General features: G+C 43.4%; 1 pseudogene; it reads right to left on the minus strand.

The window, feature by feature from the left end:
- The window catches only part of LOC111969271 (neural-cadherin-like), a 224,035-nt pseudogene extending 203,688 nt beyond the window's left edge, over positions 1-20,347 (minus strand).
- Positions 20,348-25,439: the final 5,092 nt, after the last annotated feature.

Here is a 25,439-nt window from a genome sequence, read left to right on the forward strand (position 1 = left end):
TAATACAAAATTGGGTAATGGAAAGAAAAATATCCCTGCCAAATGTTGGCCCTCTAACAAAAACCACTACCCCATTCCACTATTTAACCCAATCTAATCCTACGCCAGACCTATGGTCTGAGGACAGAACACTACCACGCAACACCCCCTGCGACTGTTCTGCAGTTAAATCTTCACAATCCCCACCACAACCTCTATTTCTGTGACTTCCGAACCATTTCTGCAGTACAATTGACAACCATGGCTATGAATGCTAAAAAGCCCACCTTACTGAAGCACATATTCTTTCCGTTGGTCTCTGCCTACTCACAGGAATCCTCTGTCTCCTCACCCTGTAACCATCTTCCCTTTCTGTAGTACTCTAACCAGGGCAATCTCAAACCAGACACCTGTGATCTCCAACCCCATGGGCACCCCACAACTAGCACACACAACTTTCTCCTCCGATACTACACATTCCTTCTCATTCCCTCCTGTACACTTCTCCATCTATGAATCTTCCTTCTACACACTGCTGCCACATGCCCATAATGTTGACACCTAAAACACCATAGTATTGTAACGACCCTGGGTTTATAAGCGCGGAAATCGACTCTGCTGCAGAGCATGCTTTTGCGGCACAGTCGATAGCGCGCCGGACTCGGCTAGAAGGTCGAGGGTTCGAGACCTGCTCCCTGCTGTTCATTACATTGGTGTCAGAAGTGATTGGACCTTGCATCCACGACAGTGCGTGTGCTTGGCCGGTGAGCGGTTCCTGTAAGACGTAGAGTGCGCGAGGACGCGCTCTTTGAAAGGAGGGAGTAGTGTAAGGACCCTGGGTTTATAAGCGCGGAAATCGACTCTGCCGCATGAGCATGCTTTTGCGGCACAGTCAATAGCCGCCGAACCTCAGGCTAGAAGGTCGAGGGTTCGAGACCTGCTCCCTGCCTGTTTCATTAGGGTATTTTTGGATAACTTACACTTACACTTCCTAATATGACATTGTCGGGCAAAGACTACATCAAAACTCAGCAGGGCAGACAATGTCATCTCCGTTTCCTCACACTCTCCACCGGGTCTGCTCGCGCTAAACAGTGGGCTTCACATACACTGGGAATCTTCAATTTCAACTGATCCTCCTCATCACTTAATGTCAACCCGTTGTCACATTTCTTGCCCCTAATCGCGTGATCTGGAGTGTCCGCACCCTCTGGACTGAAGAAACACAACAAATCATCACTATTCCTCTCTGAGTTACTCTCACAGTCCCCAACCTCTTCTCCACCCAACCTGACACTACATTTGGATCAGCCAAGGTTGTTGGCCAAGGTTGGAGTCGCCAGGAGGAAGGCATGGCCAGCCATTGAGAAATGTTTGTTGAAGTTTTCGATTATCACGGACTTATCAGTGGTGGACCGTGTTACCTAGCCTCAGTGCAGTGGGCAGCTGGGAGGAGGTGCTCTTGTTTTCCATGGACTTTACAGTATCCCAGAACTTTTTGGAGTTAGAGCTACAGGATGCAAATTTCTGCTTGAAAAAGCTGGCCTTTGCTTTCCTGACTGACTGCGTGTATTGGTTCCTGACTTCCCTGAACAGTTGCATATCGCGGGGGCTCTTCGAAGCTATTGCAGTTCGCCACAGGATGTTTTTGTGCTGGTCAGAGGCAGTCAGGTCTGGAGTGAACCAAGGGCTATACTGTTCTTGGTTCTGCATTTTTGAACGGAGCATGCTTGTCTAAATGGTGAGGAATAACTTTTAAAGAATGACCAGGCATCCTCAACTGACGGGATGAGGTCAATATCCTTCCAGGGTACCCGGGCCAGGTCGATTAGAAAGGCCTGCTCGCAGAAGTGTTTAGGGACGTTTGACAGTGATGAGGGTGGTCGTTTGACCGCGGACCCGTGGCGGATACAGGCAATGAGGCAGTGATCGCTGAGATCTTGATTGAAGACAGCAGAGGGTATTTGGAGGGCAGCGTATGAAACGTTGATTTGAACCTTCTGACCAACTTGTGGTCAGGCGGCGCCCCACTGTATGATTCATATCGCTTGATTTCTGATGATTGTCTTGATTATATTGACTGATTGGTTCTGTATGGGGGTCCATTACTTTAGCTGAAACTAATATGCCTACCTCCTTATTTAGCTACTGAAATTAAAATACAATTATGCACGCATTATGCTAATTGCTTAAAAGCTTTCAAGGAAAAATATAATAGTCATAATTTTGGGACGAATTATTGATAATAATGATAATAAATACGATAAAAACAGGGTTTTGTAAATCCTGGTGGATTCTAGTAGGATATTGAAAGATTACCATTAGAAGCCAACACACAGCAAGCAATCCAATATCATTAATTAAACAAACCATTATTTATGTACTGCATTTTAATGCATTTTAACAGCAGTGACATTTTGTAAGGGTATCATGTATTATTGTGTATGTTTATCTTACATGGTGGTAGCCTAGAACAAATGTTATGGAAGTGAATGTGCACTTTCAATTGGGTGTACTGCAACTACAAAAAAACACAACCCATAGCCTGTAGCAAAAGCAAAAGCATTAATAGAATCAGAGATTCTCTAAATTGGGGACCATCTCTATAGCTATAGGACCGCAGAGACTGTCACCAATTTCAGCTTTTAATGACCTAGTAAATTCAATGATTTGAGGTGAAACATATCACATGTAGTTATTTCATCACCTGCCGAATAAAACCGAGGTAAAGACAGTTTCAGGATGGTATTCGACGGAGATTTCGCCTGTAGCAACAGCAAAAGCATTAATAGAATCAGAGATTCTCTAAATTGGGGACCATCTCTATAGCTATAGGACCGCAGAGATTGTCACCAATTTCAGCTTTTATTGGCTGATCCAAATGTAGTGTCAGGTTGGGTGGAGAAGAGGTTGGGGACTGTGAGAGTAACTCAGAGAGGAATAGTGATGATTTGTTGTGTTTCTTCAGTCCAGAGGGTGCGGACACTCCAGATCACGCGATTAGGGGCAAGAAATGTGACAACGGGTTGACATTAAGTGATGAGGAGGATCAGTTGAAATTGAAGATTCCCAGTGTATGTGAAGCCCACTGTTTAGCGCGAYGCAGACCCGGTGGAGAGTGTGAGGAAACGGAGATGACATTGTCTGCCCTGCTGAGTTTTGATGTAGTCTTTGCCCGACAATGTCATATTAGGAAGTGTAAGTGTAAGTTATCCAAAAATACCCTAATGAAACAGGCAGGGAGCAGGTCTCGAACCCTCGACCTTCTAGCCTGAGGTTCGGCGYGCTATTGACTGTGCCGCAAAAGCATGCTCATGCGGCAGAGTCGATTTCCGCGCTTATAAACCCAGGGTCCTTACACTACTCCCTCCTTTCAAAGAGCGCGTCCTCGCGACTCTACGTCTTACAGGAACRCGCTCACCGGCCAAGCACACGCACTGTCGTGGATGCAAGGTCCAATCACTTCTGACACCAATGTAATGAAACAGCAGGGAGCAGGTCTCGAACCCTCGACCTTCTAGCCCGAAGGGGTCCGGCGCGCTATCGACTGTGCCGCAAAAGCATGCTCTGCAGCAGAGTCGATTTCCGCGCTTATAAACCCAGGGTCGTTACAATACTATGGTGTTTTAGGTGTCAACATTATGGGCATGTGGCAGCAGTGTGTAGAAGGGAGATTCATAGATGGAGAAGTGTACAGGAGGGAATGAGAAGGAATGTGTAGTATCGGAGGAGAAAGTTGTGTGTGCTAGTTGTGGGGTGCCCATGGGGTTGGAGATCACAGGTGTCTGGTTTGAGATTGCCCTGGTTAGAGTACTACAGAAAGGAGAAGATGGTTACAGGGTGAGGGAGACAGAGGATTCCTGTGAGTAGGCAGAGACCAACGGAAAGAATATGTGCTTCAGTAAGGTGGGCTTTTTAGCATTCATAGCCATGGTTGTCAATTGTACTGCAGAAATGGTTCGGAAGTCACAGAAATAGAGGTTGTGGTGGGGATTGTGAAGATTTACTGCAGAACAGTCGCAGGGGGTGTTGCGTGGTAGTGTTCTGTCCTCAGACCATAGGTCTGGCGTAGGATTAGATTGGGTTAAATAGTGGAATGGGGTAGTGGTTTTTGTTAAAGAGGGCCAACATTTGGCAGGGATATTTTTCTTTCCATTACCCAATTTTGTATTACCACATCAAGAATGTAATAGGTAGGTCATGAATGGCCTCACACACCAACACAGTAAGTGGCGGTGTATGCACCTAAAAGTTGGATGCGATCCGCCAACCAAATCCTAAAGAGGAAGAAGTAGGGGGTGGCAGTACACCAATAGGTGTACAGTAGTCTGAAACCTTAAAGCCATGAAACCTTAAAGAAGAAGAAACAGAAATTCCAGCTAAAACTTGGATTGGAATGTGTGCTTCACACGCAGCAATAGATCTCTGTTCAGGCAGCCTCCTAGAGCGCATCCGTCAACATTCCATATGGCAGTTGGGACAGAGCGCCTGGTAAACTACACAACAACACAGCTGAAAAACAACGGCAGTTTCTAAAAATGTACACTTTTTTTTCCCACTGCTAAGTGACAGGCCCTGTTCTCCTGCTTTCTTGTTTTACTTTTGTAAGTGAAGTGGCGGTTTGTTGGGGAGAAGAACAACAAGGGAAAGATTTGCTACTGTAGCTAGCTGGCTACTGTAGCAATACATTTAGCCAATTCCTGCTCCTCCTCAACACTCATTCTTAAGTTACACCTCTCAACACCCTTTTTCAATTATTAATGATATTTCTTTGCAGGAATCTTCTAGCTTGGATGGAAGGATGGAGAAGGGAGCAAAAAGAAGGAGTACAGTAGTTATCCAGCCTGCTGACTAAGAAATGTAAATGTTTTGCTGTCTCTCTCTCCATCTGTCTGCCTAACTGCCAGATTGCTGAGGGGCAACATAGTCAATGTACTTACTAGGCTAAGTCCAACTTAGTGAAGACCTTAGGTAATGGTTAATCATGATTCGTCTCTGACTTTACAGTTCCTGAAACATGTCAATGACCTGATGCCTGGCCTCTACAGCAGTGCTTGGCCTCCCACTCAGCTACCACTGATCTATTCTACCACATCCCAGGGAAAGGAGAAAGCAGAACCACCCCTCCTTAAATCCATACTCATTGACACTAAGCTATGTGCAAAATGTTGATGTTTGTTATTCTGATCTTCAATGTGTGTTGATTCCTACTAACCATCTTTGTGAGATCTAGGTTTGTACTCGCTATGCTGATGAACATGAAATGTTTTTCTCTGCATCAGGTCTCACTGAGACTGGATTCCTCAAGAGACATGCTATTTAGCTGCTCATGATTGTCTGATCCTACACTCTTAGAAAAGAAAATCTAAACTCCAGCAAATCGGCTTCAAGTGATTTTAATTTTGGAAATCTGTTACAAAGTATTCCCACGCTTAATAGAGAGAGATACAGTTTGAGATCGTATACAAATGTAAGCAACGTTTGAAATGATTCTGTTTTAGTTCAATATTATATCCGTTTGGGCTTCTTGTGGTCAATTTTCAGGCAACATTTTTTTCTAATTATGTTCCGGCACCCTGACCATCCGCTCAAGAAAACACGTGGCTGCATCTAGTTGATGATCCCTGCCATAGGAGAACCCTTTGGTCCTAGGTAGAACTCTTTCCACAGAGGGTTCTACACGGAACCCAAAATGGTTCTACCTGGAAGCCAAAATAATTCTACCTGGAACCAAAAACGTTTTTCCTATGTGGGACAGCCGAAGAACACTTTTGGAACCCTTTTTTCGAAGAGTGTAGTGTAAGTGGATCAAATTGAAATAGCACCGCTTCTAATAAGGCAAATAAAATCCTATTTTAACTTGCCCCTATTTTTTTTTTTAGGTGCAAACCCCTTGTGTCCTGATTCAACAGACACCTCCCTTGGTGAGTCATGTAAAGTTTCTCCCATTTCTCTCTTACTCGTTCTCCCTGTCACTCACTTAAACACGTGTGCAGTTGCAGAGGAGAGGAAGAAATGTGCCAATTACACCCATGTCCAACACTGTTTGTTGCAGGGGTGATATGACAGACACATAACTTGAGAACAATATAATATTTTGTATTTTTATTTCCTCTGTACACACACTTACATTTTTGTATTGAACTGTTTTTTTTTTATGACTGCCAAGCTGGCCTCAATTGAGGAAATTTTGTCTGGGACACTGTCCTTATTATAGATTATAGAGCGGTGTGTTTATAAAAAGTTGCCTTTGCTACCACTTTTAGTAGATTCTGACCGTTAAATATATTTTACTGTGCGTTACTGTTATGTCCTGCATGCCCACATTACGCCAATCGTTAATTTATTTTCTTATTTTTGTATGCTTACAGTAAGTGTCATGAAACGTCAGAACACTCAGGAGGTTGATGTGTTGCGGGCCCTCTGGAAATATTCCCCTGTTGGAGAAGGACGCAAACTATGTATATGAGCAAATTTCTCTTTATTAAAGACATCTCTAAGCTATAACTGCCACAAAATTATTCAACTAGTACCATGGAAATGCTTTTAGCCAGCTGAGTCCAAGTTTCTTCAAGAATGTCCTTTTTTAGTTTGCTTATAAAATCTCTAATTGATAAAGTTGTAATGCGCTGATTCTCATCACTGCAGATCTGACCCGTCACACAACTCTTCAAGAGGGCCACTACGCTCCAGATCGCCTTCTGTGCTCAGAGGTCCCTGATGAGGATCTAGCCAATCACACCACTCTTATTAATCATTCATCAAATAAAACAAGGGGCCTTCATATACTCCCAGTATTTCTATGCATGTAATTTCTGTGGGTGAATCATGAAACAATTATTCTATGCAGATGTGTGAAAAATGGTATAGATTTGTTTTTGCCATTGCTTGATCTATTTTAAACGTAAGAATATGTTGCAGATTAACTTTAATTGGTAACTATGGAAACCAATAGAAATGTAATGAACAAAATGTTCAATATCCAACTTTATCCCCTGCTATACTTTTTACAGTACACGCTTAGATAAAAAGGTGCTATCTAGAACCTAAAAGCGTAATGTTGGTTGTCCTATAGGAGAACCCTTTGAAGAACCATTTTGGTTTCAGGTATAACCCTTTTGGTTCCTTGTAGAACCCTTTCCACAGAGGGTTCTACATGGAAACTAAATGGGTTTTGCCTGGAACAAAAAGGGTTATTCTATGGGGACCGCCGAAGAACCCCTTTGGAACCCTTTTTTCTAAGAGTGTAGGTAATAAGCTGTAGTTAGGTAGTCATTACCAGGTTATGATTCTTTTTTTAAATTTTAGTTCATCTTTATTTAACCAGGTAGGCCAGTTGAGAACAAGTTCTCATTTACAACTGCGACCYGGCCAAGATAAAGCAAAGCAGTGCGACAAAAAACAACAACACAGAGTTACACATAGGATAAACAAACGTACAKTCAATAACACAATGATGATGTCTTAACGATGACTAGTAGGCTACAATATAACACATAATATAGTGGTCAGAATTATGACCAGCAGGTCATATGGCGGTTAGAAAAAGACATTCTGGTCAGTAAAAAGACGTTAAAAAAATACTTCATTTTCGACCAGAATAAGATATAAGAAGACGTCATGCTGACGTCTTTTCAACCAGATATTCCCCACTGGGTTGGAACAGATTTCCAAAATTATAATCACTTGGAGCTGATTTGCTGGTGTTTTTATAGTCTTTTATGTCCCTCCCCAAAATGTTTTCATAAAAACCTTTCTACAAATAAAAKCTGCCAGTTGGGGAGCCCTGCGATAAAGGCTCAACAATTCTGACAAGAACTTTGTTGGAACCTACGAACGCACGTAATGGTAGTTATTCGGCAGACCTAGACGCTGTTACACTGAAAGAGTCAAGACGTCCGGTAATCGTTTMCGACCTAAGAATTTTCCCACGACGTGGAAGTTTTGTCTGGGACTGTAAAATCGTGGTATTACATGGCTAACATCATACAGTCTGTGCAGGCCTTTAACCTGAGTACCCTATACTCYACACTACAGCCTAGTGATCCCTGTTTTGATGAGCCTGATCAGGAGCAGCCTGTGATGTCAGAGGGCTGTGCTCCGCTGGCTGTTTGACGAGCCCTGCTCTCCTCTTCTCCCAGACCCAGACTCTATAATACTGCGGCCTGCTGCTGCTCTAACTCCACTAATTGAGCAGGGTGGAGATGAGGAGGGAGAGTAATCTACTCCTTTCTCTACTCCAGAGTCTCACCAGGTGCTCAGCAGAGACCAGAGAGCTAAATGTCTTGTGTTCTGGGCTCGTATAAGGAGCACTTAGTGCACTCACTCTGAGGCCACATTTAGGATTAATAATCAATTTGAGGGTATATGCACTGTTCTTGTGCTCTAGGTCTAAGTGGTTGCCATGGGAATAGTTTACAACCCAAAAATACTATTTATATCCTCATAAAGGTTTCCTTAACCTACACTATATATACAAAAGTATGTGGCCACCCATTCAAATGAATGGATTCGGCTATTTCAGCCACACCCATTGACGACAGGTGTATAAAATCGAGCATACAGCCATGCAATCCAGAGAAAAAAACATTGGCAGTAGACGGGCCTTACTGAAGAGCTCAGTGACTTTCAATGTGGCACTGTTATAGGATGCCACATTTCCAGTTCGTCAAATTCCTGCCCTGCTAGACCTGCCCCGGTCAATTGTAAGTGCTGTTATTGTGAAGTGGAAACGTCTAGGAGCAACAATGGCTCAGCTGCGAAGTGGTAGTCCACACAAGCTCATAGAACGGAACCGCCGAGTGCTGAAGCGCGTAGCTAGTAAAAATCGTCTGTCCTCGGTTGCAACACTCACTACTGAGTTCCAAACTGCCTCTGGAAGCAACATCAGCRCAAGAACTGTTCGTCTGCACAATAACTGTTCGTCGGGAGCTTCATGAAATAGGTTTCAATGGCCGCACACCAGCCTAAGTACACCATGCGCAATGGCAAGCTTCGGCTGGAGTGGTGTAAAGCTCACCGCCATTGGACTCAGGAGCAGTGGATACGCGTTCTCTGAAGTGATGAATCACGCTTCACCATCTGGCAGTCCGACGGACGGATCTGGGTTTGGAGGATGCCAGGAGAACGCTACCTGCCTGAATGCATAGTGGCAACTTTAAAGTTTGGTGGAGGAGGAATAATGGTATGGGGCTGTTTTTCATGGTTTGGGCTAGGCCCCTTAGTTCCAGTGAAGGGAAATCTTAACACTACAGCATAAAATGACATTCGAGACGATTCTGTGCTTCCAACGTTGTGGCAACAGTTTGGAGAAGGTGTCACGCCCTGACCTTAGAGAGCCTTTTTATTTCTCTATTTGGTTAGGTCAGGATATGATTTGGGTGGGCATTCTATGTTTTCTATTTCTTTGTTTTTGGCCGAGTGTGGTTTCCAATCAGAGGCAGCTGTCTATCGTTGTCTCTGATTGAGAATCATACTGGTGGGGAGTTATTTTCTGTTTAGCTGTTTTGTTGCCTGACAGAACTGTGCGCTTTTGTTTTTTCTACTTTGTTATTTTGTTGCGGTGTTCAGTTTATTAAATCTCATGAACGCCTACCACGCTGCACCTTGGTCTCCTTCTTCATCCGATGAGTGCCATTACAGAAGGTCCTTTCCTGTTTCAGCATGACAATGCCCCCGTGAAAGCGAGGTCCATAAAGAAATGGTTTGTCGAGATTGGTATGGAAGAACTTGACTGGCCTGCACAGAGCCCTGACCGCAACCCCATCTAACACCTTTGGGATGAATTGGAACGCCGACTGCGAGCCAGACCTAATCGCCCAACATCAGTGCCCGACCTCACTAATGCTCATTGCTGAATGGAAGCCAGTCCCCGCAGCAATGTTCCAACATCTAGTGGAAAGCCTTCCCAGAATAGTGGAGGCTGTTATAGCAGCAAATAAACTACATATTAATGCCCATGATTTTGTAACGAGATGTTTAAATAGCAAGTGTCCAGATACTTTTGTTCATAAAGAGGTAAAAGAGAGAGAATTAACAGCCAGAAACAGTTCAATAATAACAGGCAGATTTAGACTTGTATGTTGACAAGCTAAAGTGCCAGTGTATGGAGGAAGCGTGCAAGGACACAGGTGCTTCAAATGCCCTGTCACAGAGATGGCTTACTCACGCTGACTGACTGCATGTAGAGATGTATTGATAATAGATTGAGAGAAAACGAAGTCACACACGTCCAGGGATTCACAAATACACACAAAGAAACCAAAAAAGCACAAACAAACTTCCTTTGGGGGAAAAGCCTACACTCCGGTCCGACACTGTTTCAAGACCGTATTTGTTGAGCTGTGAAAACACCGGCTGCTGTTTTGAAGCCAACACAAATAGAAGGAAATCTCCGGTGCCTTGTGGGGCCCTCTCTTCCTCCCTGCCTGCCTAGCCATGCCTCCGTGATGTGATGTGTGTGCCTCGTCTTCTATCAGATCGTTCACGCTGTGTCTTTTATGCTGAATGACGCGGAGCGACCATTAGTGACTGCTGTTGACATGAAGAGGTCACGCGCTAATGTAGACCCAGTGCAGACTCACCATTACTCATGGCCTGCCTGGCCAGCGAGGAGCGACTGCAACGACGTGGGGCTCTGGCTCTCTCAGACAAACGATCTGACGACACGGCTATTGTTTTGCACTGGCCCATTGCTTCCCACATCCTTGGCTGGAGAGACACGCTGCTCATTAGGCCTGGATAGAAATGGGAAGGAGTTGCAAAAACACCCACATTTGTCTACTGACAGCCTCGATATTAAAACGCTGGATTGGCTGGCTGGCAACTCTCTTCCTGGAGAATAGAGTCGAGGAGAGGAGAGGGGATGTGTGTAGAGGAGGGGAGAGGGAGAGAGAGGAGCGTGGCATCTCTAAAAGGTCACTAGCTGCCTTCCATCCCTTCGTTTGTCTCTTTGATTAAGTCTGGCAATTAGGCAACTGTGCTGCTGTGCGCTGAGATTCAGCCGGCAGATTGGAAAATAAACTAATCAGAGAGCAGGCAGATCCAGCGCTGCGGAGAGAGAGAGAGAGAGAGAGAGAGAGAGAAAAACACGCAGACATCCCGCCAAAGTTTGACTGGAGACAGATTGACGAGGCGATCGATGATTGGAGGGTGTATCAGAAAAGGAGAGAGCAGGATGAAAGAGGGATGTGTCTGGCGAGGCAACTCAGCAAGGAGGAGGAGGAGAGAAGAGAGTGCAAATTGAGGATGAGCAGGATGGGCAGAAACTAAGAAGGCAGAGAGGAATGGTGAGCCAACAGAGGAAAATAGGAAATAACAAGAGAGCTGCAGACAACTACCAGGGAGAGCTAGACGGTAGAAGTGGACTGAGAGAAGTGAAGTACTACAGTAATAGAAGAGAGGAGAGGAGGAACTAAGGCAGAAAGGAGGGTAGATAAATAGACTCAGATTAACAGAAAAGTGTAGGAGGACAGAGAGAGGGAGAGAGAGAGAAAGGATACAGCATGGCAAACAATGAGCTGCCAGGGAATTTGGCAGTGGGACACATTGGAGATTGGAGGGTTCCTCACTTGGACGGCCACCTGATAGTTTACATTTCTGTTTCGACAAAAACCACGCCACCTTCTGATAATTAATCCACCAGAGGATTACTGTCATTCTGGCTGCGCTCTGCCCACTTCTGTACCACACAMGCACATGCACACGCACCCACGCTTTGTCAAACAAAACTTTTTTATTGTAGGTAATACGCTTATTTTATTATTTTTGAAACGACCAAATGTCGGCCTTTAACGATTTGAATGGATTTACAGTATATACAATATCCTGCCCATATGAACACATTTATTTCAGGCCATAACTTAACCAATTTATGTAGGCTATATATAACAATGTTCTGCCCTATATGAACGAATGCATATACAATATTTATAGACATACGGGATTTAATGAAAACCATCCAGCCCTACGCTTGTAGCCTTAGCATTAAAAATACCTGCCCATATTTATATCCACACATGAAACCCAGTCACATACACAACATAGTTTCCAATTCTTTAATAACAGACACAATCAGGTAATATGCTACAGCTCACTTCAAAGATTCCCYGGGAAACTCAACGTATTGTAGCCTCACGTGGACGAAAGAGCTTTCACCATAAAAATATAACACTTGCTTTGCACACATATGCACGCACACACACCACGCACACATGCACATGCACACGAACACACACCCACCCACTCCCACGCTCACAGACATTCCGTCAAATGCCACAACAACTGTCAAAGAAATGCATTGACAAATTCCTCATTTGTGAAGGCATGCTAGATTCAGGGACAGAGAGTGGGAGAGGGGGGGGGTGGGGGGGGTGGCACTCAGCAACTCATCTGTTCTGTTCTTTTATTCCAACATGTATCTTCTTCATCCAAATACAGAACTCAATCATGGAGAGTCGGGCTGGGTCAGTGGTGGTCTTAGCCACAGCAGACAGCCAGAGCAGAGCCTTGACTAAACACTGTGTGATCTCTCAGTCAGACCCATCGATCGCTCTCCCCGCCACTCACAGTTACACGCACTCTGGTGACAAGTGACACTGACAGCCAAGTCCGCTGCTACTGCGGAGGCCGCACGCCTGGCGGGGGGAGTGTAGGGACAGCAAGAAGATGACGGACAGGGCCTCATCATGTTTGTGTGTTTGTGGTATTCTGTCTAAGGTGAGCTTTTGCATATACAGTATGCACATGCCATGATTATGCACATGGCAGGACATATATTTAGTGACATGTCCCTCTCAATCTTCAGCACCTGTTTACGATTCCTAAACTATGCACCGTGCAGTATATTCACATGATCACTTTGCCATTCACTCCATTCCATAGCTACGGATAAGAAAAGGGCAAGGGGAAAGGGGGATACCTAGTCAGTTGTACAACCGAATGCATTCAACTGAAATGTGTCTTCCGCATTTAACCCAACCCCTCTGAATCGGGTATAACGCCCAAAGCTTCCAATAAGTACTTAAGCATTATCTCCTTCGCTCCCTCGTCCCCTTTCGTCACCGTAAATCCTAATACGTTACAATCTTCCAGTAATTAAGTGTGTGTTGTTTTACACTTCACCGCCATTCAAATCCTTCCAAGCTGACTCAATCTACTGTAAGCAGATTGCTGGGCAATGGGATTTTAGAAATACACAACAGTGAGGCTATAAATATCAACTTTGGGTATATATACTCAACTGAAAATCTATTTTCAAAATGTTCATCTATTTTCACTCAACTAGTCTAAAGAAGGACAGTTTTTATTGCTTCTTTAATCAGAACGACAGTTTTCAGCTGTGCTAACATAATTGCAAAAGGGTTTTCTAATGATCAATTAGCCTTTTAAAATGATAAACTTGGATTAGTTAACACCATGTGCCATTGGAACACAGGAGTGATGGTTTGTGATAATGGGACTCTGTATGCCTATGTAGATATTCCATTTAAAAAATCAGCCGTTTCCAGCTACAATAGTCATTTACAACATTAACAATGTCTAGACTGTATTTCTGATCAATTTGATGTTAATTTGATGGACAAACAAAGTGTTCTTCTTTAAAAAACAAAGACATTTCTAAGTAACCCCAAACTTTTGTGAATATCTGCTTCCAGATCACATGCAATTTATTAGAAACGCATTATATAAATCTATAATCATTCTATTATTCTTTAAATCTGCCAAGCTTGTTGTGCAAGGTACAGTATGTGTGTGAGCGTGTGTGTGAGCGTGTGTGTGTATGCATGTGTGAAATGACTGACTGAGGGATGAGATGAAACTGAGAGAGTGGAGGAGAGAGAAAAGAGGGTGTGAAGTACAGACAAAGAGAAAGAGAGAGAGTTTGTAGAAGTTCACAGGTATAAATTCTGTTCATGGATCATACCAGGGCAAAGTATGTGCGAGTCGAGTGCAAGCGAGGGTATCTACAGCAGGTGAGAATGTTTGCATCGGAACATATGCTGCGTAGGTGTGCGTTGTGTGCATATGTTATGTGGGTTTGGATGTATGCGTCTTCATGTATGTCTATGCGTGTTTGCACAGCATGTGTACGTGTTTTAGAGAGGGGGTGGGCAGGGGGAGAGAGAGAAACTTATTTAACTTGTGTTGTGTACACGTGAGCAAGCACACAATCTTCTGGTTCCCTGACAGAGAGATGAAGCCTCCCATATGCTGTTTAATTTCCAGGCTCTTCCCAATCAGATTAACAGTAACACCAGGGAGGAGAGGAATTAAGTCCCCGAAAACCTATCAATTTCTGCTCAAACCCAAATCCCAGCTCTCTCTGTGTGGATCAAACAGTCAAACACTATGGTGGTTAGATAGATAGAGGAGAATGGATGGGGAATGATCAGATCCACTGTGTATATAACATGTTTGGGGTTCTTGTCAAACTCAATGCGCGTCTGACGCCTTAGTCAATTCTTTGTCAGTTTGATTGAGAGTTATGCCAGCTTCAAGTGTGCTTCAGCAAGACAAATATGCACCCCATCATATTGATGCCTTTGACAGTCATAGCATGTTCTCTATGAGATAAAAGATCACACAACCACTAAGGGCGACATGACAGACAGAGGTCTGATACGATGTGTTAGACAGCAGAGAGACAGCGAGAGAGTGTAATGTTTACTGTTCATTTTTATTGTTTATTTCACTTTTGTTAATCATCTATTTCACTTGGTTTGGCAATGTGAATATATGTTTCTCGTGCCAATAAAGTCCTTAAATTGAATTGAATTGAGAGGGAGAGAGAGAGAGAGAGAGGAGGAGGAGGAGCTGAAGGGAGAAAGGGGGAAGGTAAGAGAGAGAGAGATGGTGGAAGGAAAGAGATGGAGAAGCATGAAAAAACATGCTATGATTGAGAGAGAGACATAGAGCGATGATGACCCTGACGGGATATGGAGATAGTAAAAAGTGCCGCAAGGCAGAGAGCGTTAAGACGGGAAGTCTGGCGCCACACGCCTGTTTGATCTGCACACACGCTCCCCCTCTCCGTCCCCACGCACACATTAATTGATCCCACTGCAGCAATATCATGGAGACCAGACATATCAAACAGGAGCCCATAGCCTCAACCAATATACAGCTAAAGAGGCCTTCTATTTCCATATTACAGAGTTCACACAGCAATTAGGAAGAGAGACTTCAGAGCGTGGAGTTCAGAGAAGACGTGAAGGAGGCAGGGAGGGAGAGAGGGAGGGAGGGATAAAGGGAGAAACAGAGGGCCCAGGTCTGTGGGGCTGGGTGTTTTTGGGACCGCTTAGGTGGCTGAGACAGCCAGGGTAAGGCTGAGGCCAGTGTTAGTGGATAACAGAGACAGACAGACAGACAGATAGAGATAGGAATAACCATATAGGATTCAAGTGGTGCTCTGCTCTCCCCCAACGCCAGATAACAGAAAGAGCCCTGCGTGACTCCCCTCAGACAAGCTAATAGAGAGTAGAGACCAACTCACATGAGAAGGCTATTTCACCCCAGGCCAGCCAGTATTTCACCTCAGACCGTCCCCTTCTCTCCTACCTCCACTGGTCAGTTGAAAAAGAGAATCAACTGACCAGTGGAAGTAGGAGAGAAGGGGACAGTCACAGAATGAATAAGCACGATATATAAGCTGCAGCAGAGCTCTGTTATCAAACCACAGCCTAGCTCACTCACTGGCCACTAGGCAGAAACGTGTGCATCGCTGAGTGTGCATGTCTGTATAACGGTTAATAATGTGCAATACAATATGATGTTTGAAGATTTATAGCAGTGGCTGTTTGATCCTGATAAATAAAGTAATAAAAGACAATATATTTTCATTTTCCATCTGTCTCTGACTGCATGCTCCTACTCTCCTGTAGGATCAACCTGGTCTCAGAACATTYSGTATTATTCTGTGTGTAAATCCAAGGCACTCCATTTAGTATGATATATTACGTTTGGTATGGTTACATGAGACAAATGGTTATTTAACGCAAAAACGAAAGGAGGGTGGCTGGTCGGGGTGGATTGGTGGGCGTATAATGTGAATTTCTAGCAACCCGAAGGTTATGAGTTCGAATCTCATCACGTACAATGTTAGCTAATTAGAAACTTTGATTACTTGTTAGCTACTTTGCAACTACTTAGCATGTTAGCTAACCTTTCCCCTAACCCTAACCGTTAACCCTAATCCCTAGCAAAGATAACATTAGTGAGCAAGCTAACCTCAGACACCTAGCTAGAATTCGTAACATACTGTACATTTTCCATATTTGTAACATATTCTAAGTTTTTTCAAATTCGTAACTTAATGTACGTTTTGTAAATGGTTAACATATAATATGAATTGTAATTCGTAACAAATCATACAAAATGGGTGATTGCCATTCACAAATTATTACAAACCATAAGAAACATAACATACCATACTAAATTTAGTAGCACAAATTTATATGTAGAATTTCATGCGTGCTAGTCTACATGTACTCAATAGGGAGCTGGTCTAGTTTACAGATACTGTTATAAATGAAGTCAACTGACACACCTCTCATACTTGATTAAAGCCAGCTGTTTTTCCCTCATTACTGTGAATCCCCTGGCTTCYGAGAAGCTATCTCGCAGTTCACACACACACCCTCTTTGCCAGACACGAAACATCTACAGAAGGTTCTGGTCTTCGGGCCASARGACAAGCACACAGACAGACAGTAATGAAAACACCAAAGGCCGAGCTAATTAAATCAACAACCCTGGCAACAACTCATGGTTGTAGCGCGCCTCGGCTGCGCAGCGCATGGATGCCGCGGAAAGATGTGAGTGGGCCATGGAGAACACTGTTCACGATAAACGCATTACTTTTAAATCCTCGCTATTCCCTCGAAGAAGCGCACGAGTTCTCCAACAAACTGTGCTGCAACTCTAAATCCCAGAAATGAGAACGTGTATGAGATGGGATTACATGGATAATGCCAGCATATGGAGCCAGGTCGAGCAGGATCTCCACTCAAAAAGGATTAGACTCCACCACATTCCCACCACATGAAATTCCGGTTCCCCGAGCACAGATTTGTCCATATTAAACACGGGTGTCTGCTGGATCATTTGAAATCAAGTCAAGTTGKTTATTTGATTAAAAAAGTTTCACAACACTCAGCGAGGGAAATGAGAAAACGAGWAACGATGCGGGTTTTATTCACTCCAATATATGTAAATAGGCCCCCATACTTCACATAGCCTAGAAATGAATGCAGAGCGCGCCATCTTTGCACACACACGTCAAGTTCCCTGTGCTCATTGTTGTAGACAGGCAGCACTGGTTGAATGACCATCTGCACGAACGCAGATATTGTGTAATTCGCCCATCACTTTAGAACAGCTGGGTAAAATATTGCACTTTTTTTTATAGCACAGTGCACGACAACTGAGCAATTAAACGTAAAAGGTGGGTTGTACTGCTGCCTGACAGAGGCAACTGGCAAATGTGTACATTTGCAAATATGAACACTAAACACAGCCAATACTGCAGGCCTAGGTTACAATCATCTACAGGTCCCCACTCAAAACCAAAAAGAAAGCACATCACTTATCACTTCAAACAATGCGGTTTATCGTGCCTGAGACACAGGGCCATAGCCAGGGTCAGATTTTGTGTGAGGTCTGTGTGTGTCGAAGCTCATGTACTGCGTTTCTATGCAATTTTAAAACTCAAATGCTATTTGGAGAACAGTAAAAACTAAAACACAAGCTAAGATTACCCCATCCATTATCAGGTTCGTTGCTGTAGGTTCATTCACCTCAGTCGATCTACAAACACATAGCCTATTAGCTATACAATTAGTTGCTACACATCCACTTACATTAACTCAGCACCGTGATTAAAAACTCGAATTAATATGTACGGAGGGATCACTTAGCAGATAGGGCATTTTATTAACAAAGGGTAAGCAAATACATTTGCTTTACAACACTTTTTGTTGCAGTTTTACAGCTAATTTCGTGCAATTATACACATTGTATGTGTCAATTGGAGCTGCTGCGGCCAACACTAAGGAGGTTGAACACTCATATACATCCATGGTCAGACAGGTTCACATATGCTGGGCGCAGGATTACCAATGCGAGCAGTGCAAATAACACATATTATTTCATTAGCAATGCAATTTTAGCTGTAGCCTGGCTCTCAAAAAGTACACRAATGGAGCCATTTCTGCAGGTGATAATTAACCTATATGTATGCCTCGATCACACTGACAATATTTTTGCGCAAAATGGTATGCAGCATCATCTGGTTATGTGTGCAACAAAAGTTCAACATTCGCCTTCTGCTACCATTTCTGTCAAGCCGTCTACTCATACAGTTCGCATCGATAAAGCCAACGTATGCACCACACAGAACGCACTGCAACTTCCTCTGCAATGCAATGCTGCAAGGAAACTCAGAATTCCATATCGAAATGAATGTACTTCTGGTGTACCAAAACGCCAATCCCTGTCGATGTGATCGAGGTGTTATGCACCTCCAAAATAAAACGCTCTGCGACGCAATGCTGCAAGGCAAACGCAGGCGTACCAAAATGCAAATCTCTGTCGGTGTGATCGAGTCATCAGAAACAGTAGCAACCGCACGCCTCCTGTARATTCAGAACATCTGCACTAATACCAGAAAACATATGCAGACAACAAATCGTAGTATAATGTGAATTTATGTTGTGTATTATAAGCTCAACTTGTGCGCATTACATTTTTCCCAGGGTAACTATTTACAAGGCGCACGTCTCTCCATGCATAATTTACGCATATACATGGTTTCAACCTCTTGGGATCATGAAGGCAAAGCTGTGGGTGTTTATTAAACATGTAACCACAGACACGAATACATTTTAAGTCATTGCACTTTAAAGCCTGACACTTTTACAGAGAGGCTATATGAGTAGCTTATGTTGTCAGCTCTCCACATCGATTCAGAGGGCTAATTTAGACCAAACTGTGGCCCATAATTACTTTACAGAGGCCCTTAAGTTAAAGAGAGAAGAAATATACTTATAGATAATAATGTCTTTAACGCGGAACGTGGAAGAGAGAAACAACATTGAAGCAGCAATATAAAATTGCAAAGGCACTCTCACCTCTTTTATCCTGAACTTTCACAGTAATCTCCACGAGAGGATCCGTCTCCCGGTCCAGGCGCCGTGTAATTACTATATCTCCGCTGTCCCGACTCACCGTGACCGGCGAGCTGTCCGCACCGGGATCCATCAACTCAAAGCTGGCAGCCTGAAACCTCACTGGGTACAAGTTCACTACAACAGAACCGATACTGGCATCCTCAGATACATTTATTACAACCGGTTTGTCCGACTCTAGCAGGGACCTCGACTTCCGAGGTAGTCTGATTTTCGGTTCGCCCTGGGATGGCGGTGGAAACGCTGGCCATTGCCGGGGATTAATCTCTATTTCAATACTCTGACTGGTCCGTGAGGGCCAGCCGTGGTCCATCGCAAACACGTTAAACTTTATGGGGGCGGTAAGACCCAATATAGAGTCCACCAGCAGTACATCTCCTGTTTTTGGAACGACGTAGAAACTGCAATTTTTGGGAAGAGCAAAGTAAATGAGTTCCGCGTTTTTCCCGTGGTCTGTATCCTCCGCGGTCACTTTATACACCACAGACCGCAGAGCAGTGGCGTCGTCCAGATGAATTTTTATATCAGCATTAGGGAATGTTGGCTCGTGGTCATTAGTGTCCAAAACGTCCACTTTCACAGATGCAACTTCTGCGACCACAAGGTCAGTGGCGGCGCAGCTTTGGCAGCACAGACCCAGGCTGAGCAGGTACTCGGAGCGCTCCTCTCTGTCCAGGACGATCGAGGTTTTCAGAAGTATGTGTCCGCGTTTGTGGTGGGCAAATACATTAAAATCTTTACTTCCGTCTCCCAAGAGTTTCAGATGCATGCCGGAGTTGGAACACCATCTCTGCGCGTCAACCCGCTTCACAGGGATGCTGAGACCGTTTACTTTGGATCCCGGCTCGGAGTTCTCGAATACATGTCCATGAAAGAACGGTATCCTTTCCTCTGTCTTATTCCCAAGTACAGATGTCACGAAATAGCATATTAAAATAGTCCAAATCATGACTGTTGTCAGTTGTACCACACTGAGTGGTGTTATGCTGTCACTCTAGGGCCCTTAATCATTTCGAAAAACATGTATTTTAAGTCCTCTAAAACTTCGGATGAATTATTATCTAAAACATAGAATTCACAAAAATGCTGTTCATTGTCGTGGTTTGATTCATTGCTCTAGCTCTAGCCGCAGAACTTTCGCTGTCTTCTCTGTCTCCACTCCAGCAGCAGTCTGCGTGCCCAGCTCTCCGGATAATGCAGCTCAAGTGCGCGCCTCCGCTCAGTGTTTCTGACAGCACTAGCAGCATCTGGTACTGGACAGCGCCGTGCTCGAGGGGGCGTGGCCTACAGTGACTCCTCAGGGAAGGCCACGTCACATTATTCGTGTCCATCAGTTTTTCATTCCAACCCATACAGTAAGTCTTCTTTCTGATTTCCACTGCGTGTCCAATAGCAATGGCATGATAGGCTACTGTATGTTTTTAACTATCACTTTCACTYAGTAACCTAGATTTGTCATTGATAATTGAGGAATATATACTGACAAATATTACAGTTTTTCTCAATCGCTTTGGCTCAATTATCGAATGAGAAATATATTTTTTTCAAAAACAATAAGTTCAAACCTCTGAACAATTAGTTTCTTGTTCACACCAGATTTGAATGTCTTATTCATTTTGAGCAAATTGCACGTGTTTTGACACGTGTGCAAAACAGTAAGTACACTTGTCTACAATTTGCACAACAACTACATGCACATGGCTTGCTGATCAAAACTGATGAGTTGGTTCTCAGTGAAACTGTTATACTCTTCACAACTTCTAAACATGATTTCATCGTGTGAGCCGTCGCATGCAAAATGATCCATTCAATAATCAAATTCAGTCAGACGTAGATGTATATTCCATAAATATCAATGACATGGAATGTTTGTGATGTCTGTGTCTGCTAAATTGGCAAACTACCTGCCAGGTGACATAGTAATGAAATAGGAATCACAATCTTACCAATCAACCAATCAAGTTTGGAAGCATATACTATATGGAGCTTTCCCACAGCACAATCACTACCATTTTTGAACATGGAGGAACATCACAACCTTGAACAGCAGCAACATGTTGTGGAAGAGAAATACAATTTTTATTTGAACCTTTATTTAACTAGGCAAGTCAGTTAAGAACAAATTCTTATTTACAATGGTGGCCTATGTGTTAACTGGGTTACAATGACGGCAGTGGGTTAAGTGCCTTGTTCAGGGGCAGAACGACAGATGTTTACCTCGTCAGCTCAGGAATCGATCTATCAACCTTTCGGTTACTGGCCCAACACTCTAACCACTAGGCTACCTGCCGCCCCAGGCAGGGTGTGGTGGTGGGGGTGTTAGGGGAAGACATAATAGAGGAAGAGGTAGAAGGCAAAGAATAAGAGTCCCTGATGAAATCAGAGCCACAATTGTGGCCCATGTCATAAACCACGGTCTTACAATGGAAGAGGCAGGTCAGAGAGTACAGCCTAATGTAACCAGGTCCACAGTGTCATCAATTGTGCAAACATTCTGTACTCGTTATTTACTTTTGTTACGGCATTTAATTCACAACAATACAGCAACTATTGTAAAGGTAAATGCAAGTCTGTAAATCACAATGTACCATAACATATGTATGAGGAATACACAGTAATACAGCACATTTTGAATACAATATACTATCTGTAACATGATCTATTTGTGAATTCTACATTTCATATATAGGACTGCACAACGACCTCATGCTGGTGACAGAGCAGCTCTACATGTCATATATAGGACTGCACAACGACCTCATGCTGGTGACAGAGCAGCTCTACATGTCATATATAGGACTGCACAACGACCTCATGCTGGTGGCAGAGCAGCTCTACATGTCATATATAGGACTGCACAACGACCTCATGCTGGTGACAGAGCAGCTCTACATGTCATATATAGGACTACATAACGACCTCATGCTGGTGACAGAGCAGCTCTACATGTCATATATAGGACTACACAACGACCTCATGCTGGTGGCAGAGCAGCTCTACATGTCATATATACGCGACTGTGCACAACGACCTCATGCTGGTGCAGAGCAGCTCTACATGTCAATATTAGGACTGACAAGACCTCATGCTGGTGCAGAGCAGCTCTACATGTCATATATAGGACTGTACAACGACCTCATGCTGGTGACAGAGCAGCAGTATTCAGCCATCAGCAAACAAGAATGTGCAACATGGTCATAGCCAACAAATCCATCAGGCTAAGAGAGATCCAAAGTGCAATCAGAAATGACAACAATATCTTCGAAAGAGATTGTCAGCAATTTCCAGTAGCAATGTTTTTGGGGAAAAAATCAAATGACTATGAAACAACTCTACAAGGTTCCATTTGAGAGGAATAGTGACAGAGTGAAGGAGCTGCGTTACCAGTATGTCCAGGTAAACCATTGGTGTGTACATGGAATATTGTACAGGGGGTTTTTACTGTACTTCAATGAGGCCTGTATATACTTCTTGAAGTTGTAGATACCCATAAGAACAGAAAACATTTCTACTTTACTAAACTGTCTGATTCTAGAATAGGCTATGTAAAACTAACTTTACATTTTGTTTCTGTTTTACTATATAGAGAATAATGGAGCTGGAGGGACATGAAATGACCCACATTCTTGTTTTTGTGAACGAGGCTGGGATCAATCTGGCCAAAGGCAGGAGACATGGCCACAATCTCATTGGACACAAAAGACACAATTGACACCAGGCCAACGTGCGGGCAATTTTACAATGTGTGCTGCCATTTCTGAGAATGGTGTGAGAATGGTGTGGGCCCTATAACACCCAACTTCTCCTGGCCTTCCTAAATACATTTTACAGAGACATAATAGCAGAACACCAAAGAGGTTTAGTTAGACCACACTTGTCAAATTATGTAATTGTGTGGGATAATGTYARCTTCCACCGAACCAACAYTGTTAGGGAATGGTTTGCTGCRCATGAAAGGATAACAATGGAGTTCCTTCCACCATCCTCCCCATTCCTGAATCYGATAGAAGAGGTWTTTTTCAGCACAGAGGTGGAAAGTATCTGACTATCGGGCACAAGATCAGATGTCTCTGTTAGATGTCATGAATGCTGCTTGTGAGGACATCACAGGCGATCATTGCAGGGGATGGTTGCGCCACGCAAGGAGACCCCCCGTGCATCGCAAGGGAAAACATCAGATGTGATGTTGACGAATCTCTGGCCAGACCAACGAGAGCGACAGGAACTTGTAGTGTTACGTACTGTGAGGAGGTACAATTGAATGTTTTTTTACAGAACTACCACAGGTCTTTTCATTTACCTACTGAAATCGGTATCTAAAAAGCTCTGTGTGATACACACATTCTTGTATAGTACAGTAAGGAGTCAGTGTCAACAGAAATGTACAACAGAACTGACATTTGTATATAACAACCATTTCCTGGGTTGACTGCCATGGTGAAAAAACATCTAAACATTCGGACCAGTACAACTCACACGATTCATTTTGGTGGCATTGGCCAATTTACTGACACAATAACTGTTTTKAAAAATGAATTACATTTTTTGGATGAGTTACTACATTTTGCAGATATGCAATAGACTTGTGATGTCCCATAAAACAGTTGTGACAATTGCACTTACAGTTTAGAGAATGTTAAGACTGTTTCAAAAAATGAGCCAGAGAATTGAGAAACTGTAAAACTGAATCACTCTTTCTAGTAAAGAAAGATGAGTTATACATGTTTAGAGTAACATATATTTTATCCAGTTTACTGGACATTAAATATTTTATCCTTGCCATAAAAATTATATAAAACATGCTCACACACACTGGCAGTACAGATAATAGGCCTAGATTCATTTGTAAGAATATATTTGTTCACCCAAGTACACCCAAGCCACTCAGTTAAATTCAGTCAAACAAGAGGGAAAAAAACATTGATAGAATCTCTTTTTTTTTTAAATCTCTGTCGTGCTTCAGCAGCGATGCTCACCAATTTGTTCAGAAAATGTGCAATTTAGCAAAACATAGGTTATTGTGTCCTTTATATATTCCTAACTAAAGGAAAACCATGTGTACCTTTAAACAATCTATGATTTCACCGTCCTTGAGACCAGAAGTTACATTTGGCCCCGAACCTAGACAAACTTAGTACTGGCAGTTGACTGGGAAGTGTTGTATTAATTAAGTTCAGGAAAAATGTATACACGTTCATGCTACAGTAACACATTGAAATGAGCATATTCCTATCACAAACGTGAAACGTCTTTCTTTAAACACATGCAATAGGTTCTGATGGGACACCTTCCATGCGGTTTGGGTATCACAGGTACATGTTCTGGTCTAGTGATTCCCTCTGGTTCGGACTTACAGCCTCAAGCTGTTGAATTGCCACACACAGAGCTTTCGAACTTCTATTGATGGCTCGCCTTTCCTCTCTAACATGTAGCCAGAGGCGATCGCTCTCTGGTGTTCCACAACCAAATTTCAATTAAAGGTTTATCTGACTTTACCAGCGCGCTGGAACAATATTAACCATCCCAAGATCCACRCCATGCTAAACAATGAGCGTGTCAAACTGGAGTGTGAGAGAGAGTGGCAATATCGGAGGAGGCCAAGGGATGGAGGAGGAGAATACATAGCTCATTATTCTGATATCTATTCTAATACCACCTACCACAGGAGAGTGTCAGCGAGAGAGCTTGATAGGCTGATAGAAAAAACAGGGAGAAACACTTTCAATGCAGCGCTGAAGAAATACCAATTTCACTTCATCGCAAACACAATCTAGGATCCAGGGGGTTGTAAATTGGCTCTGTGTTACTAGAATGTTTCAGTTTCCCGGGAAAGAGCCACCAAGGCTTGAAGACCCAGAGGACTGCCTAGCCCACAGCTTCCATCCAGTTAAACAAACACAGCCCGTAGATATCTAGTTAGGTATTAATGTCAAGCAGCCCCTCTCTCCTTAGCTCTAACATGCAACCACGGAGGTGAGAAGGAATCAGATATGATATCGCTACCTAAGTGGAGGAGAGTCTAGACTCGGCTATACCCCATACTGCATGTGGACACAGAATAGACCGCCAACTTAAACTTAAACATAGCTGAGGAGATCAATTCGCATGCAGAAAATAGGTAYTTGTACATAAGCATTGCCAGTCTCATTCCTGTCTCATCTTCTTGTGAGTGTTATCCAGGCAGAAAAGCACTCAGCCAGGATGAACCACACCTGTTCCTGAATATTTCTGGAGGAATTCACTGACACATAACACAGACAGACAGACAGATAAGAC

The sequence above is a fragment of the Salvelinus sp. IW2-2015 genome, linkage group LG10, assembly GCF_002910315.2.
Source record: "Salvelinus sp. IW2-2015 linkage group LG10, ASM291031v2, whole genome shotgun sequence".
In the NCBI taxonomy this organism is placed as follows: Eukaryota; Metazoa; Chordata; class Actinopteri; order Salmoniformes; family Salmonidae; genus Salvelinus; species Salvelinus sp. IW2-2015.